The sequence below is a fragment of the Mus caroli genome, unplaced genomic scaffold (assembly GCF_978045245.1).
Source record: "Mus caroli unplaced genomic scaffold, Mus_caroli_1 scaffold_2, whole genome shotgun sequence".
Classification (NCBI taxonomy): domain Eukaryota; kingdom Metazoa; phylum Chordata; class Mammalia; order Rodentia; family Muridae; genus Mus; species Mus caroli.
Window position 1 is genome coordinate 159,373,699 of NW_028227257.1, and position 17,841 is coordinate 159,391,539.

General features: G+C 39.0%; 1 protein-coding gene and 1 pseudogene across 1 annotated transcript in view; one reads left to right on the forward strand and one right to left on the reverse strand.

Moving 5' to 3' along the window:
- Gpr158 (G protein-coupled receptor 158) overlaps positions 1-17,841 on the reverse strand; it is a 406,464-nt gene that overhangs the window by 318,249 nt on the left and 70,374 nt on the right. The window lies entirely within an intron of this gene.
- LOC110289272 (MAGUK p55 subfamily member 7 pseudogene) lies at positions 11,411-12,709 on the forward strand (annotated as a pseudogene).

Here is a 17,841-nt window from a genome sequence, read left to right on the forward strand (position 1 = left end):
ACACCATCAAAGAGTTTCCAACAAGTATTACTTTGAAATCATGGCTCAATGTAAATTTCTTCTACTATCCATTTCATTTAAATTCACACTCTATCTAGAGCTAAATACTCTCAGGCCTGAGGCTTAACGCTACATATATTCTAGAAAAACTACACTGACTCCCCTCCCCCCAAACCAAAGGCAATGTGCTGGATTGAAGGAGAAATGTACCCCTCCGGCATTTAAACACTTGATGGTGCTGATTGGGAGATTTGGGCAGGGGGTGGGGGGCTTCCTTGAGGAGGGAAGTAAATGACAGTAGGCAGGCTTTCAGAGTTTAAGGACTCAATGACATTTTGGGTTTGTTTGTTTGTTTGTTTTTAAGTTCTTTTTAAAATTTTTTTAAAATTAGGTATTTTCTTCATTTACATTTCCAGTGCTATCCCAAAAGTCCCCCATACCCTCCACCCCGACTAACCTACCCACCCACTCCCACTTCTTGGCCCTGGTGTTCCTCTATACTGAGGCATATAAAGTTTGCACGGCCAATCAATGACATTTTGTGTTTGCCCTCTCCCTCATGCTTCCAGTTCAAGATGTGAGCCCTCAGCTGCTTCTCTAGCTTTCATGGCTGTCCCTTTCTGGGCATGGTAAGTTCTTATCTCTCTCAACCATACACCCTATTAAACTCTCCTCTAAGTTGCCTTGACCATCATGCTGTTTTATCCCATCTACAGGAAAGTAATCAAAACAGGACCCAAGGAAGGGTTTCTTTATTTTATTTACCTTCTAAGTATGTCATTTTTGTTTGTCTGTTTATTTTTCTATGTCATTTGCTTTGAAGAGTGTAGTCTCTTTGAAAGCTTAATTTTTGCCACTATTGAATTTATTCCCCAAACTGGATTGCTTTGTCAGGCCTCAGTGGGAGTGGATGTGCCTAATCCTGCAGAGACTATATGTGCTGGTGAGAGGGTGAAATTCTGGGAATGGAGGTGCTCCACCATCTCAGAAGAGAAGAGGCGAGAAAGAGGGAAGGGACTGTGTGATTGAGACACTGGGGCAGGGGGCAGTGATTGGGATGCAAATATTAATTAATTATTTAATTAATTAATGGAGAAATTAGCCACTTTTGGATAGCCTTGGGTCTGGTCTTCCCAGAGCTCATCACTAGAAATCCATTAATACCCAAGAGAAGCATCCTGCTATCAAGATTTGCTCCTATACAGCCCAAATAACAAAGCTTAATGTCTCCCTACCCTTGAATGCCATGTGTGCCTTGCTCTATGTGGTCTTTGAGAGTCTCTCATTGGATCTCTCCAGAACATGGAGGTTACAGGCACATGTACTGCCATGCCTAGCTTTTTCCATGGTGGTGGAATCAACCTCAGGTTCTCATGCTTGCCCAATAACAGCTTTTATCCAATAAACCAGTCTTCTAGCCCCACCCTCAAGCTGAATTTCAGTGTTCTGTGTTGAGATTTTCTTTAGGTTTTGTTTTCTAGAAAGAATCTTTACATTTAAATATGTGCTTTGATTTCATATTCAGTATTCAGTGAAATGTGTTTATTTGTACCCAGTTATTCAAGATATCATAATCTATCATTTTAGCAGGCCCACACATCTGTGTCTCCCCTGAAGAAGCTAACAATCCTATTACATCCCCTCCTAAACTACTCCTTTGCTTTTTATGTGGTTGTTGTTGTTGTTGTTGTTGTTCTTGTTCTTGTTGTTGTGGCTTGACTAAGATGAGATTAACAGGTAAAGGTTTTCATGATTCTCTAAGCATGACAAAGCTCTCTGGGAAAATTTCCACTGTTGTTTTGTTTCTCCTTACTGTTCATGACACATCTGTTCATTCTGCCAGCTTTCTCTTGATTCGAACCCACTGGGATTGATTCAGGTGAATTTCTTCCTTAAGTTGGTTATAGGCAACATCTTTTTCGTGTTTAAAAATGAATGATCTTTTCTCTAAACTTCAGTTTTCCAAAGCTATTGTTTTTGTCTGCATAGAATATGGCAGCTCCTCCATTTGGATGAGCTCCCATGACAGGGATCTCCACTGAGGTGCCTATTTCTTGCTCTATCTTGCTTTTGTCTTGAAGCAGTCTGATCTTTCTTCGCCATAGTAGATTACACAAATCCTACATTCAGATTCCAATATCTCCTCAACTGAAGAAAAGGCAAAGAATGGAGGGAAGAGATTTCCCTCTTATTCCCCTTCAATTGGTTGCTATGAGCATTCCTCCAGCTATGAATGTAAACACTCCAAAGGAAGAAAGAGAAAGAACTTTTTGTTTCTCTATATCAAAATTAAGCATGAGAGAAAAAGAAAAGTCTGGTGACTGTAACAGTGCGTGGGTAGATGTTGTTCAGGGTACAGTAATACTACCATGCACATTTAATCAACAGGATTCACACAGATTTGTGCTATTACACTGAATGTTAATTAAATGTGCCATGTCCTGACACCTAAAATAAGGTGTCACCAAATCCAACCTCAAACAGAAGAACAATTTGCACAGAAGCTCACTCAAGAGAAAATGTGTTTTCCAGCTGTTTTCCCACAATGTAAGAATAAATAGAAATAGACCTGGGAAGCAGTGACACTATTAAGAATAATAACAGAGATGCTATCTCAGCTCTCAAGCACTGAACGTCAAGCAAACAGTTACACAGAATTTTAGAAAAGTGTGTCCCTCCCTAGTAAATGATGTAGGATCCAGAAAGATAGGCCACTACCCTAGCTCTGCCAACGACTAGAAGTGTGATCTTAAACAAATTGCAAAACCTGTTTCAGCACCACTTTCTTTACACATGAAACAAGATAATTGAGCAAAATAAATTTGGATTCCTTTCTAGGTACAAGTTGTATGTAGTTTTTAAATTTGTATATAAAGCCTCTAAAGAGATTGCTAATTTTGTCTAGCATTTATTTTGCCAGCATGAGGAACTCAGGGCTCTCAAAATCTCTTGGATATTTAGAGCTTGATGATAGAGAGCCTCAGCTACTCCAAGATCTAGGCCCAGAGAAAGAGACTATCTTTTAAAATAAGATGGGTGGTTCCTGAATAACAACAATATTGACTTCGTGACCCATGTGAACATTGGTGCACGAGTAGCTACACACACACATACACACACTTGCTACACACACACACATACACACACTTGCTACACACACACACACATACACACACTTGCTACACACACACACATACACACACTTGCTACACACACACACATACACACACTTGCTACACACACACACATACATACACTTGCACCTAGATGGTCAAACATACATAAATGACAAACAAATAAATACATGGTAAGTGTTTTGTCTGTGGCAGAGACTATAAAAGAGAACAGAATGATGATTGGTCTTTGGTGCTGTATCTGAGCTAAAACCAGGCACAAGCACAGTCAAATTTAAGTGACCATTTATCAGTTTCTCCTTGGAACAGCTTCCCAATATTTCTCCCTGCAAGCTGTGGAAAGGATACTAAAAACTGTTTGTAATATGAAAAGCATTTGTCTGTTATATGATTGTAGCTATTGACAAAGAACTAAATATTAAAGAAGAGCTTCAAGAGTTCAGTGAGGCCAGGGAAAGCCAGAGCCCAGTGGACACTGGGAAATTCTGTTCCTTGCAGAGGAAAATCAGCTAAACATGGGAAAAGGAGATCCCAAAAAGCTGAGAGGCAAAATGTCCTCAAATGCATTCTTTGTGCAAACTTGCCAGAGGAGCACAAGAGGAAACACCTGGATGCTTCTGTCAACTTCTCAGAGTTCTCCAAGAACTGTACAGAGAGGTGGAAGACCATGTCTGCTAAAGAAAAGGGGAAATTTGAAGATATGGCAAAGGCTGACAAGGCTTGTTATGAAAGAGAAATGAAAACCTACACCCACCCCCAAAGGGGAGACTAAAAAGAAGTTCAAGGACCCCAATGAACCCAAGAGGCCTCCTTCGGCCTTCTTCTTGTTTTGTTCTGAGTAGCATACCAAAATCAAAGGCGAGCATCCTGTCTTATCCATTGGTGATGTTGCAAAGAGACTAGGAGAGATGTGGAACAACACTGCAGCAGATGACAAGCAGCCCTATGAGAAGAAGGCTGCCAAGCTGATGAAGAAGTATAAGAAAGATATTGCTGCCTACAGAGCTGAAGTAAAACCTGATGCAGCAAAAAAGGGGGTGGTCATGGCTGAAAAAGAACAAGAAAAAGAATAAAGAGGAAGATGAGGAGGAGGAAGAAGATGAGGAAGGGGGGAAGAAGAGGAAGGCAAAGAAGAAGAAGAAGAAGAAGAAGAAGAAGAAGAAGAAGAAGAAGAAGAAGAAGAAGAAGAAGAAGAAGAAGTTGGTTCTAGCGCAGTTTTTTTTCCCTTGTCTATAAAGCATTTAAACCCCCTGTACACAACTCATTCCTTTTAAAGAAAAAAATTGAAATGTAAGGCTGTGTAAGATTTGTTTTTAAACTGAACAGTGTCTTTTTTTGTAGAGTTAACACACTACCGAATGTGTCTCTAGATAACCCTGTCCTGCTGGTATTTTCAATAGCCACTAACCTTGCCTGGTACAGTCTGGGGTTGTAAATTGCATGTTCTTGTTGGTGAACAGCACAAATTAGTTATAAATGGGGCAGTAGTTTTTTTGTTGTTGTAGTTTTTCTGGTTTTTTGTTTGTTTGTTTTTTGTTCTTCTTTTGGTTTTATTTTTGGGTTTTATTTTTTTCATCTTCATTTGTCTCCAATGCAGCTTTTACAAAGATAATTGTTTGGTTAACTAAATACCACTCTGTAATTGCAAAAAAAAAAAAAAAAAAAAAAAAAAAAAGTGGCTGTTTTGTTGACATTCTGAATGCTTCTAAGTAAATACATTTTTTTATTAAAAAAAGTGTTCAGTGAACACATTTTATAAAAGAAGGTTGATAACCACTTAATAAAACAATGCTCACCATGTTTAAGATGTATAACAATTACCTAGGATTTTATTGTCAAAAATCAGAACTTTTTAAGAGTACCTCAGAATCTTTATTTTTATGGGCATCCAGGCAACCTTGATGAAGGAAGACCTGAACAGCACTCTGGAAAGAAAACTCTAAATGATGTTTGATTCATACAGTTCCCTGTGGAGCTAAAGAATGCTATCTATGGAATTCAAATGGCCCCAGTCATTTTCTTCAGATAAATATAATTTTATATAATCCTAAAAGTAGTCTTTCCCAACAGTTAATTCCCATTTCTGGACAACATAGCTACAAACATGCATGCAAAACACACACAGAAACACACACAGAGACACACACACACAGACACACACAAACCCTAGGCAAAATTCAAAATATGGACAATGGAGAAGGATTCATACTGACAATTGGGAGTTTATTTAAGTTGTAATAACACAGCAAAGAATGCCCCTAAAGGAGTTTGTCTGTTTGTTTGTTTGTTTGTTTGTTTGTTTGTTTGTTTGTAGCAATCTGAGATGATAAAATACTCCACATCTATCTAATAGTTACGCAGCCTTGATGGTTAGTGGCAGATAAGCAAAGTTATCTTTTTCATACATTGTGTTGTTGAATGTTTAGTTGTCTCAATGTGTGTGGGTCACATCATGAACTCAAAAGCTCATTCATCTGTTGGTCCTCACAATCTGAACATTTCTCTTACTTACAGCTACTGCCCATTTCCTCATGAGAACCTACATGCTTTTAATGCTGGGGAGTATGCTGTCCCAGATCATATCATAATATGATCATATCATCATAAGATCATATCATCTGTCTACCTCCCTAACTGATGAAGGTAGGCTAGGGAAGGGAAGACATGATCATCTGCATCTTCTCTTCCCCAGACCTCTCTTGTGTTTTTTTCATACCTCAACAACTAATCACTTTAAAGTGAAGCCTCCATCCCCCTCCATATGTTTAATACAGTGTGATTGCCCAGTTAAAGGAATAAACTATTTTAATCAAATGTATGCTTCATGTGTCTTCTGCAGAAGGGAGATCTAGTATTTCTTAAAGATAATGTATTTGCAGAGCTCAACAACAGAATCAAAACAGCTTTGGGTATTGTGTAAATTACTTTAATGAAATTTGGTGTTCAAATAAACGGGCCAGGTAGAAAGTGAGATATCTCCACTGCAAAGGGAAATTATAGCAGTAACTGTAAACACTGACAACCGTCTTCTTTTCCATATACTACACAGAGAAAATATCAAGCAAACATCATTTTCTTCAAGAGATATTTAAGACACAGAAGAGGAAGAATGCATTAGGAAAGAAATATTTGTTTTCTCCTTCACAAATCCTAACCTATTATGGACAGGTTAAGTTAATTCCATACACACTGATGATGAGTATAAATTCCCTCATAGGTCTTTGCACCTCAAAATATGTTTAGGTATAAAACCAAATATTTTTCTTTCTGAGGAAAGTATGAAGGGGAGAGATTTCTGTGATCTCTTCCTCAGCATGCTTATGGTTGGCATATAGGTAGAGTACAAATTTCTGTAACTTAGTTTTTTATCTTGTCACTGTGCTGAAAGTTTTAATCATTTCTAGAAGCTTTCTGGTGGGATTTTTAAATCTCTTATGCATAATATCATATTGTCTGCAAACAAGGATAATTTGACTTTCTCTTTCTCTTTTTTTAGCCTTGAGGTCCCTTGTTGGTCTCATTACTCTAGCTAGAGCTTTCAGTACCATACTGAAAAGGACTGGTGAGAGTGGCCAGCCTGGTCTCCTTCCCAGTTCTAACTGAATTACTTCAGGTAAGCTTTTATTATGCTGAGGCATGTTCTGTCCAGACCTATTTGGAAGTTTCTAGAATTTCACAAAACAATGTCAATAGCTAATGACATTTCATATTTAAAGACCAACACTGCCCTAGACAGATAGTCTTAATCTACTGTGTTATGCTTTAGTACGTGTTGCTTTTGGTGGTGAAGCTGCCAGAACAGGAATATGACAAGAAGATTATCTGATGACTCCATCTCTTGCAGCAAACTCAAGAGCCTAAGGAAGTGTGCAGGTGCTACCTGCATGCTGGTTTATAAGAACTACTGTCCTTATAACAAGCCACAAAAGCACTTTGGAATAAAAATATCTATTATAGTTTCAGTTATAACATGAGCTCATTATGTGATCTGAGATGAGGAATAGCTTTTCTTGCCTGATGGTACCCTCCAGCTCTTGTGGTCCAAAATCCCATGAAATGAAGATTCTGACACCGGCCCAGATCTCATATCCAGTTCCAGGTACCAAGCCTTGGTTCAAAGTAGTTCTGGATGAAATGTTCAAAGTCCAAAACATCTCTGGATAACATTTCTCTCTTGCTGTAATTTGAAGGAACATTTGCTGTTTCTATTTCTTTGCTTCACAAGCAGCCAACATTTTCCCTTCAAATTAGGCTTCCCCTCCCTCCTCAGTCTCTGATTGCTGTGTTTATCCTGCTGTATTTTGACGGGTTCTATTTCTATTTCATTTTGCACAGGAGGACTAACTTCTGTCTTGATGAATGAATCTCCTGAGGGAAGTCATCCATTTTTATAAATATTCTAAGAAGGTAATTTCTTGCTCAAAATAGAAAGCTGACATGTTTGTCTTTATGCTTATATTTATGGGTTGATTTTAGCATGAAAGCATATAATTAAGAAACAAGGTCTTGAGCTAATCTAAAGAAGAGAGGAAATAGAAAAAAGAGTAAAGAAGGATAAGGGACAGAAAACAGAATGGCAGACAATGGGAGATGGAAAAAATCTGAAAAGTATAGCAGGAAGTGCTGTATGCCATCTCAACTAACTAAACAAACCCCAAATAAAAAACTCCTCTTCAGCAAATAGCAAACATGTTTACGTTAAAAATCTGTAAGAATTTTAAAACCTGAAGTGTAAATGATTTTAAGTGGCATTAGTGAATTAAATCATTGGACTTGGTGGCTACTTTTTACCGTAGGAAATAGAAACCCTTACTCTGATACCTAAACCACAAAAAGACCCAACAAAGATAGAAAACTTCAGACCAATATCCCTTATGAATATTGATGCAAAAATCCTCAATAAAATTCTTGCTAACCGAATCCAAGAACACATCAAAACAATCATCCATCCTGACCAAGTAGGTTTCATCCCAGGGATGCAGGGATGGTTCAATATACGGAAATCCATCAACGTAATCCAGTATATAAACAAACTCAAAGACAAAAACCACATGGTCATCTCGTTAGATGCGGAAAAAGCATTTGACAAGATCCAACACCCATTCATGATAAAAGTCTTGGAAAGATCAGGAATTCAAGGCCCATACGTAAACATGATAAAAGCAATCTACAGCAAACCAGTAGCCAACATCAAAGTAAATGGTCAGAAGCTTGAAGCAATCCCTCTAAAATCAGGGACTAGACAAGGCTGTCCACTTTCTCCATACCTATTCAACATTGTACTTGAAGTCCTAGCCAGAGCAATTCGACAACAAAAGGAGATCAAAGGGATACAAATTGGAAAAGATGAAGTCAAAATATCACTTTTTGCAGATGATATGATAGTATATATAAGTGACCCTAAAAATTCCACCAGAGAACTCCTAAGCCTGATAAACAGCTTCGGTGAAGTAGCTGGATATAAAATTAACTCAAACAAATCAATGGCCTTTCTCTACACAAAGAATAAACAGGCTGAGAAAGGAATTAGGGAAACAACACCCTTCTCAATAGTCACAAATAATATAAAATATCTTGGCGTGACTCTAACTAAGGAAGTGAAAGATCTGTATGATAAAAACTTCAAGTCTCTGAAGAAAGAAATTATAGAAGATCTCAGAAGATGGAAAGATCTCCCATGCTCATGGATTGGCAGGATCAACATTGTAAAAATGGCTATCTTGCCAAAAGCAATCTACAGATTCAATGCAATCCCCATCAAAATTCCAAATGAATTCTTCAACGAATTAGAAAGTGCAATCTGCAAATTCATCTGGAATAACAAAAAACCTAGGATAGCAAAAACTCTTCTCAAGGATAAAAGAACCTCTGGTGGAATCACCATGCCGGACCTAAAGCTCTACTACAGAGCAATTGTGATAAAAACTGCATGGTACTGGTATAGTGACAGACAAATAGACCAATGGAATAGAATTGAAGACCCAGAAATGAACCCACACACCTATGGTCACTTGATCTTCGACAAGGGAGCTAAAAACATCCTTTGGAAGAAAGACAGCATTTTCAACAAATGGTGCTGGCACAACTGGTTGTTAACATGTAGAAGAATGCGAATCGATCCATTCCTATCTCCTTGTACTAAGGTCAAGTCTAAGTGGATCAAGGAACTTCACATAAAACCAGAGACACTGAAACTTATAGAGGAGAAAGTGGGGAAAAGCCTTGAAGATATGGGCACAGGGGAAAAATTCCTGAATAGAACAGTAATGGCTTGTGCTGTAAGATCGAGAATTGACAAGTGGGACCTCATGAAACTACAAAGCTTCTGCAAGGCTAAAGACACCATCAATAAGACAAAAAAACCACCAACAGATTGGGAAAGGATCTTCACCTATCCTAAATCAGATAAGGGACTAATATCCAATATATATAAAGAACTCAAGAAGGTGTACTCCAGAAAGTCAAATAACCCCATTAAAAAATGGGGCTCAGAACTGAACAAAGAATTCTCACCTGAGGAATACCGAATGGCAGAGAAACACCTGAAAAAATGTTCAACATCCTTAATCATCAGGGAAATGCAAATCAAAACAACCCTGAGATTCCACCTCACACCAGTCAGAATGGCTAAGATCAAAAATTCAGGTGACAGCAGTTGCTGGCGAGGATGTGGAGAAAGAGGAACACTCCTCCATTGTTGGTGGGATTGCAAGCTTGTACAACCACTCTGGAAATCAGTCTGGCGGTTCCTCAGAAAATTGGACATAGTACTACCAGAGGATCCAGCAATACCTCTCCTGGGCATATATCCAGAAGATGTCCCAACCGGTAAAAAGGACACATGTTCCACTATGTTCATAGCAGCCCTATTTATAATAGCCAGAAGCTGGAAAGAACCCAGATGTCCCTCAACAGAGGAATGGATACAGAAATTATGGTACATTTACACAATGGAGTACTACTCAGCTATTAAAAAGAATGAATTTATGAAATTCCTAGCCAAATGGATGGACCTGGAGGGCATCATCTTGAGTGAAGTAACACAATCACAAAAGAACTCACACAATATGTATTCACTGATAAGTGGATATTAGCCCAAAACTTAGGATACCCAAGATTTAAGATACAATTTGCTAAACGCATGAAACTCAAGAAGAATGAAGACCAAAGTGTGGACACTGTACACCTTCTTAGAATTGGGAACAAAACACCCAGGGAAGGAGTTACAGAGACAAAGTTCGTAGCGGTGATGAAAGGATGGACCATTTAGAGACTGCCGTATCCAGGGATCCATCCCATAATCAACTTCTAAACGCTGACACCATTGCATACACTAGCAAGATTTTGCTGAAAGGACCCAAATATAGCTGTCTCTTGTAACACGATGCTGGGGCCTAGCAAACACAGGAGTGAATGTTCACAGTCAGCTATTGGATGTATCACAGGGCTCCCAATGGAGAAGCTAGAGAAAGTACCCAAGGAGCTAAAGGGATCTGCAACCCTATTGTTGGAACAACATGATGTACTAACCAGAACCCCGGAGCTCTTGTCTCTAGCTGCATATGTATCGAAAGATGGCCTAGTCAGCCATCAATGGAAAGAGAGGCCCATTGGACTTGCAAACTTTATATGCCCCAATATAGGGGAATGCCAGGGCCAAAAGAATGGGAATGGGTGGGTAGGGAAGTGGGGGGCGCTATGGGGGACTTTTGGGATAGCATTGGAAACGTAATTGAGGAAAATATGTAATAAAAATATTAAAAAAAAAAAAAAAGAAAGATGAGTGAGTACCTCCAACAGACGCCTTTATAAATGTCCACCAACAAGGAGGTAGCCTTGTACTGAAACAATTAGCAAGTATCTGGTTCATGGAATTACTGTTTTAATTAAATGGGAATAGACATTCGTCTGCCTTTAAATCTTTCGATGGATTTGTTATACACACTGTTTACCTTCCCACCAGAATAAACCTGACCTGGCTGTGCTTAGTCGCTTTTCCAATGCATATTGCTGCCAAGTGAATTTCACCCATATTCATAACCACAGAAAGGACAGTATTGGTATCAGGTTTTTATTTCATCAATTATGGATACCAATGCTTAATGTCAGGATCTTATCTTTGTGTCATCTGTTCTGGTCACTAACTATTATACTCATTTCAAGCCTCATTCATACTGTGTGCTTGTGTCTGTTTTGACATAACATAACAGTGGATGGCAGTAGATGTATTGATGCCTTAAGTGCACAGGTTATAAAAGTGTAAATGTGATTTTGAGCAGAATTGACACACTTTAGAGCTTTATCGTGTTTCCAGAATTTCTACAAACTTAGTTTTCTGGCTTCTTCTAAGGAGAATACCAAGACAAAATATCCCTAGATGTGTTTCGCTCCCTACCTGTCTGTCGTATGTTCTCCTTACCTCTAGCAATGACCTTTTCTTTGATCCCTGATACCAGAGTCAGTCCAAGGGAGCAATTACATTTAAGATAATACCCAGCACCAAAGAGGAGACACCTTCTAAAGAAGGCAAGATATTTATCAAAGCCCTCTTTGACTATGATCCTAAGGAAGACAAGGCAATCCCGTGTAAAGAGGCAGGGCTGTCTTTCAGGAAGGGGGACATTCTTCAGATTATGAGCCAAGATGATGTGACATGGTGGCAGGCTAAGCATGAAGGAGATGCCAACCCCAGAGCGGGCCTGATTCCCTCCAAGCACTTCCAGGAACGGAGACTGGCTCTGAGACGACCAGAAATAGTAGTTCAGCCTCTGAAACTTTCCAACACGAAATCATCTGGTTTTAGAAGAAGTTTCCGTCTTAGCAGAAAAGATAAGAAAATAAATAAGTCCATGTATGAATGCAAAAAGAGTGAGCAGTATGACACAGCAGATGTGCCCACATATGAGGAGGTGACACCCTACCGGCGGCAGATCCATGACAAATACAGACTCATTGTCCTGGTTGGTCCTGTCAGAGTCGGGCTAAATGAGCTGAAGCGAAAGCTATTGATGAGTGATACACAGCACTATGGTGTGATAGTGCCCCACACCACTAGAGCCAGAAGAAGCCAAGAGAGTGATGGTGTGGAATATATTTTTATTTCCAAACACTTGTTTGAGACAGATGTACAAAATAACAAGTTCATTGAGTATGGTGAATATAAAAACAACTATTATGGTACAAGTATAGACTCAGTTCGCTCTGTCCTAGCTAAGAACAAGGTTTGTCTGTTGGATGTCCAGCCTCATACAGTGAAGCATTTAAGGACACTGGAGTTCAAACCCTATGTGATATTTATAAAACCTCCATCCATAGAGCATTTGAGAGAGACAAGAAAAAATGCAAAGATTATTTCAAGCAGAGATGACCAAGGGACTGCAAAGCCCTTCACGGAAGAAGACTTTCAGGAAATGATTAAATCAGCGCAGATAATGGAAAGTCAATATGGTCATCTTTTTGACAAAATCATAATAAATGATGATCTTACTGTGGCATTTAATGAGCTAAAAACAACATTTGACAAACTAGAGACTGATAAAAAAAAAAAAAAAGGAAATAGAAACCCAGCCCTCTGAGTATCAGCTGCTCACTGACAACTGTCTATCCTGAAGTGTCTGATAGTGAAGAGGATGTGAGGCGGTCAACACCAATGCAGGAGGTGTGTACCATCACCATAATCAATCAGGGGCATTGCTGGGCATGTATATCCACAAAGAAATGTATGATGAAACTCTAATATCCTGTTTCCTGCTCAAAATCAAGCCAGACAAAACCCCAGCTTGAATGAAGGCAGAGATCATAAAGCCCTGCTCCTAACTAAGGAATTCTTAAAAATGCCTTCTGAAGAAAGAAGAGTTGGTTTTGTTGAAAGATATAGCTCCTGAGAGGCTATGGAAATAGGATGATTTCCTGTATTGTTCAACTTTGCATCTGTTCAATATTTAAGTAATGATTATGATAAGTGTTGTTCTGAGAGCTAAAGAGAGCATTGGGTTTCAAACAGACCTATGTCCCATGAAGTCTAGTAGAAAAGCCTGACACAAAGTAATATTACCATACAGATAGAGACATAGAGATTTGTTATAACCAGAATGACAAAATTGTATAGGATTCCATGAAAACAGGTAACAGTAAAGCCAAACCTAGTAAAAAGCCACAGAAGTCTCTACAAAAATGCTGCTGAAGCAACTTGCCAAATGGCATGGCAATAGAGACAAATTTGGAGAGTTAATTGGGCACACTGCTGTCCTGAAATGAAAGAACCCAGCACAGCATAGGAACTGAAAGATAGCCATGCAAGTGTGCAGAGGGTGAGTTGTACAACAAAAGAGGTGAAAGTGCAGGAATTGTCAGGACCCCAACTTGGAGCACCTGGGAGGTCCAGAAAGCAGCTGTGTATATCAAACAGGTGTCTCAATTCTCCTAACAAGGAGCAGAGAACTGACAGCTCATGTGGATGGGGCTATTGGTAATGCTGAATTTGGATTTGTTTGAGCAGAGGTGTCACTCCATAGATAATAAGAAAAGCCCAGAAAAATATCTATAAACTTGGATAAAATGGTGGAAAGAGGGAGATAGCCAACTATCTCCGGTTTCTGGCTTGTGTGAGTTGGTGAATGGAGTCACTCTCTGGGATACAGAGCACAGAGCTGACAGTCTGAGCTGACTGGCAGTGTGAGACAGCGAGGGTGTGTTGGCTCTGGAGAGCCTTTGAGGCATCCAGACGTGACACATTCAAAGTAGATGCCTGTAGGTCCCACTGCTTTCCTCTTCCCCTACTTCCTTTTCTCAAATATTTCAAACGTGCTTTCCAGGAATTCCAAATACTCTCTCCTCTGTTCTACAGAAAATCCCAGTTGCACGGTGCTACATTCAAACCCAGCTCCAAGCTTCCTCCTGCAGATAGGAATCAAGCCACTCATATATGACATAAGACTATCTGGTCTTCAGTAGCACAGGGAATCTCCTGTGTTCTTAAGCAGAAGAGCCTTACATGAAAGGATAGAACATCAAATACATTTCTCCCTGCTCTCCAAGGATCAAGTGGACAGTCAGGTGATTTTACCTTCTGGAAGCTCACCATGGTGTCTTATTTACACTTCATAAAGGGTCTGTGGCTCTTCAAAGTCAACAGCAAATAACAGATGCCTAGATTTGTGCAAAGGTCTTTGCCTTTGAACTAGAAGAACCCTTTCCATATCGAACGTGGCCAAAAGCTGAATGGAGCAGGGAGGTGGTTCCACAGGTAATGCTACTTTGGCACACAAGCCTAACAACGCAACTTCCCATCTTGCCCCACATGGTGGAAGGAGAGGACTGACTTCTGAAAACTGACCTCTGACCTCTATATGCATACTATGCTCCCTCTCTACATGTCTATCGATCCATCTATACATCCATCTATGTCTATATCTATATCCATATCTATATACATTCATCCATTCATTCATCCATATCTATGCCTATCTATCCATCCATCTGTATCTAACTATATATCTATACATACATACATCTACCTATCCATTAGTATTTTTTGGAAACTGTATGTTCAATTTTTTTGTTCACTTATTGATTGGATCATTTGCATTTGTGTGTGTTTGTTGCACATGTTTGTGCAAGTATGTACAGAGGCCAGAGATGAATGTTAAGTGTCCTCTACTATCATTCTCTATTCGATTCTCTTGAGACAGGATCTCTCACCATGTTTTTGATCCTTTAGCAACCAGTAAGCCCCAACAATTTTCCTGTCTCTACAACTACCCCCCATCCTAGTGCTGCAATAATCTTGGCTTTTTCAGAGTGACAGGAATCTAAACTGAGATCCTCATGTTTGCTTATGTAGCAAGTATTCTTACCCACTGAGACATCTCCCCATTCCTGAATGATTTCTTGGATGTTGAACCTTTGATATCTCTAAAATCTAGATATTACTCCTTGTCAGATATAAAGTTGGCAAGGATTCTCTCAGCCTGTAGGCTGTCTCCTCCTTCTATTCATTGTTGCCTTTGTTTTGCTGAAGATTTCCAGTTCCTGCAATCCCATTTGTAAATTCTTGTTAAAATTTTCTATATCACTAATATTTCAAAGAGAAGAAATTCATCAATTACAACTTTTTCAAGAATCATTCACATCACCATCCCAAACTATTAATGAGGCTATAAACTCCTCGTAGCACTTGTGAAGCATCATCATTCACTAATTTAATAGATATATTCATCAAAAAGTTATTGCATGTATAGTCTACTTGCAGGCTATGCACTATGCTTATTATTCACCTCTGCATAAAAATAAAAAGAAAATATGGTGTTCAAGAAATTTAGGATATAAGACAGTAATGAAAAGGGACAATTATTTATGTAAAATAGCCTTTTCTTGTTTATTTTAATTCCATTAAAAGGAATCTCACCTTAGCCCTTTGCAATAAAGGGCTCAGAAGGACATCCATTCCATCTTCTATATAACAGTGATTCCCTAGACACTAGCCAAAAAGAAAAGCTAAAGAGCAGTAACAAGGTTTTATTCTGGTAAAATGGAAGAAAACCATCAACTAAAGGGTTGTACTTAACATGCAAATTATAGGTGATTATTTTGGAGGAAAGAAACCCAGCTCTATGAAAATCTCTCACAAAGAAACTTAATGAAAGATTTGTGATCAAGAATAGGGAGTTGAAAGCCGGGCATGTCGGTGCACGCCTTTAATCCCAGCACTCTGGAGGCAGAGGCAGGCGGATTTCTAAGTTCGAGGCCAGCCTGGTCTACAAAGTGAGTTCCAGGACAGCCAGTTCCAAGGACACAGAAAAACCCTGTCTCGAAAAGACAAAAAAAAAAAAAAAAAAAGAATAGGACAATGCAGGACACATGAGATTGAATGATGGGGAAGGAAGAATCCATGCAGTGAAGAAAATGCACTGAAGCAGATAAACTGAAGGCTGCCCTGCTAAATCACCCCATGCCATGGTATTAATCTGAATCCCATCAGTGGCATGAAGCCATTGGAATGTTTGAAGTAGAGGGTACCACCATACTTTTATCGTGAAAATACTGCTCAAACATTAACATGGATATATTATTGTTGAATGACAACAAGAAAAAGTTCAGAAACACTTCCTAATATGACCAAAGTTGAAAGGATTTTTTTTTTTTTTTTTTTTTTTTTAGTTCCTCATGGTACTAATTCTTCCATCAAAACTTGTATCTGGGATGACTTCCTGTGGAATCCAGTTTTATGACCTATCCCTTCTTCCTAGTAACAATATGAAAGTTTCCTCACTACATCTCTGGCTTTGGGGTTTCTATGATGAACCAAGCAAGCAAAGCTGAGAGCCCATGAGCTGAAAGCCAAGGAATATGCCAGCAGTATATCCTTATTGCATGCCAACATCCCATTTTGACCAGTCCTCTTGAAACATTAAATGTAGATCATGGTCTTGATTTTACCACCAAGTAAACATGAGCACAGATAGCACTATGACTGCAAAGGTTCCTTCCAGGTATCACTGTGGCAAGGCCTAGAGTATCTTCTCAGCATGTGCAAGATCTACATCCTACTGTAAGCAAAGATCATGAGAGCAAATGAGCACTGTCAGTTGTCACTGTCCTTACTCTAGTTCTCTGTGAAATGTAACAAACCACTTCAAAGGTTTAGGGCTAAAACAACACATACAGTGTGCATGCCAATGTGCATGTTTGTGTGCATGTGTCTATGTGGGTGTGTAGGTGTGTGTGTGTATGGGTGTGTAAGTGGGTGTGTATGTGGGTGTGTGTATGTGTGTTATAGCTAGTTACATGTAGATTGGATTTGCTAGGCAGCTCACTACTCACAATTCATTCGGAGAGATGAAAACTGGGCCTAGAGTAATATGGCCCATTAATATGGTTGTCTGGATACCCAAAATGATACTTACATGCCTGCCTGGCATTTTACCTGGAATAGCCAGAAGCAATGGTATAGAAGATCAGTCATTACCACGTAACTTCTCCAAATGTCTTGACTGAGCACCCAAGCAATATGGGAACCACAGGTTGGATCAACTTCTTACAGAACTAAGAAGCAGCATTCTAAGAAACCAGAGTGGAAGTTGGGGTTTTCTTAGATTCTAGCTCTAGAAAATGTACCAGAGCAGTCTGGTTATATTCCATTGGTTGCAAAGAGGTAGCCAATACTCAGGGTAGGAAAGACAGTACAAAAAATTTGCTGTGCACTGCCGTATATTGCACCTATGGCCACTTCTAATTATTCATACTTATTCCCCCCCCCAAAAAAAACAGAATTTTTTAATTATGAGAAGCAATATCTCTGAGTGTGAAATTAAATATATCTTACAAAGAAACTAGTACTTTTAATAAAAATGTCAGAAAATTTATATCACAAATTTTCAGAATAAAAGTTTTATTCCATATTTATTTTGCCCATATTCATTTTCTCTGAATTGTACTGCAATTGTAATTCAATTGCATTGAAATGTAAGTTGAGAAAAAACTAAGAAGTTACTTACAATGTCTTCAAAAGTGCACCAAAGTTATTAATTACTCATTCTACACAATGTTCTCTTGAGGAAAATAATGATAATTATCTACTATCATGGAGAGAAATAATGGGCTTCTGAAGAGCAACTTGCCCAATTGCGTGCCCAAAGAATGTGGTTGCTCTCTAAAGCATTGCAGACCCAACTCTCCATATTTCAGTGTAAGAAGTCTGCACACTCCT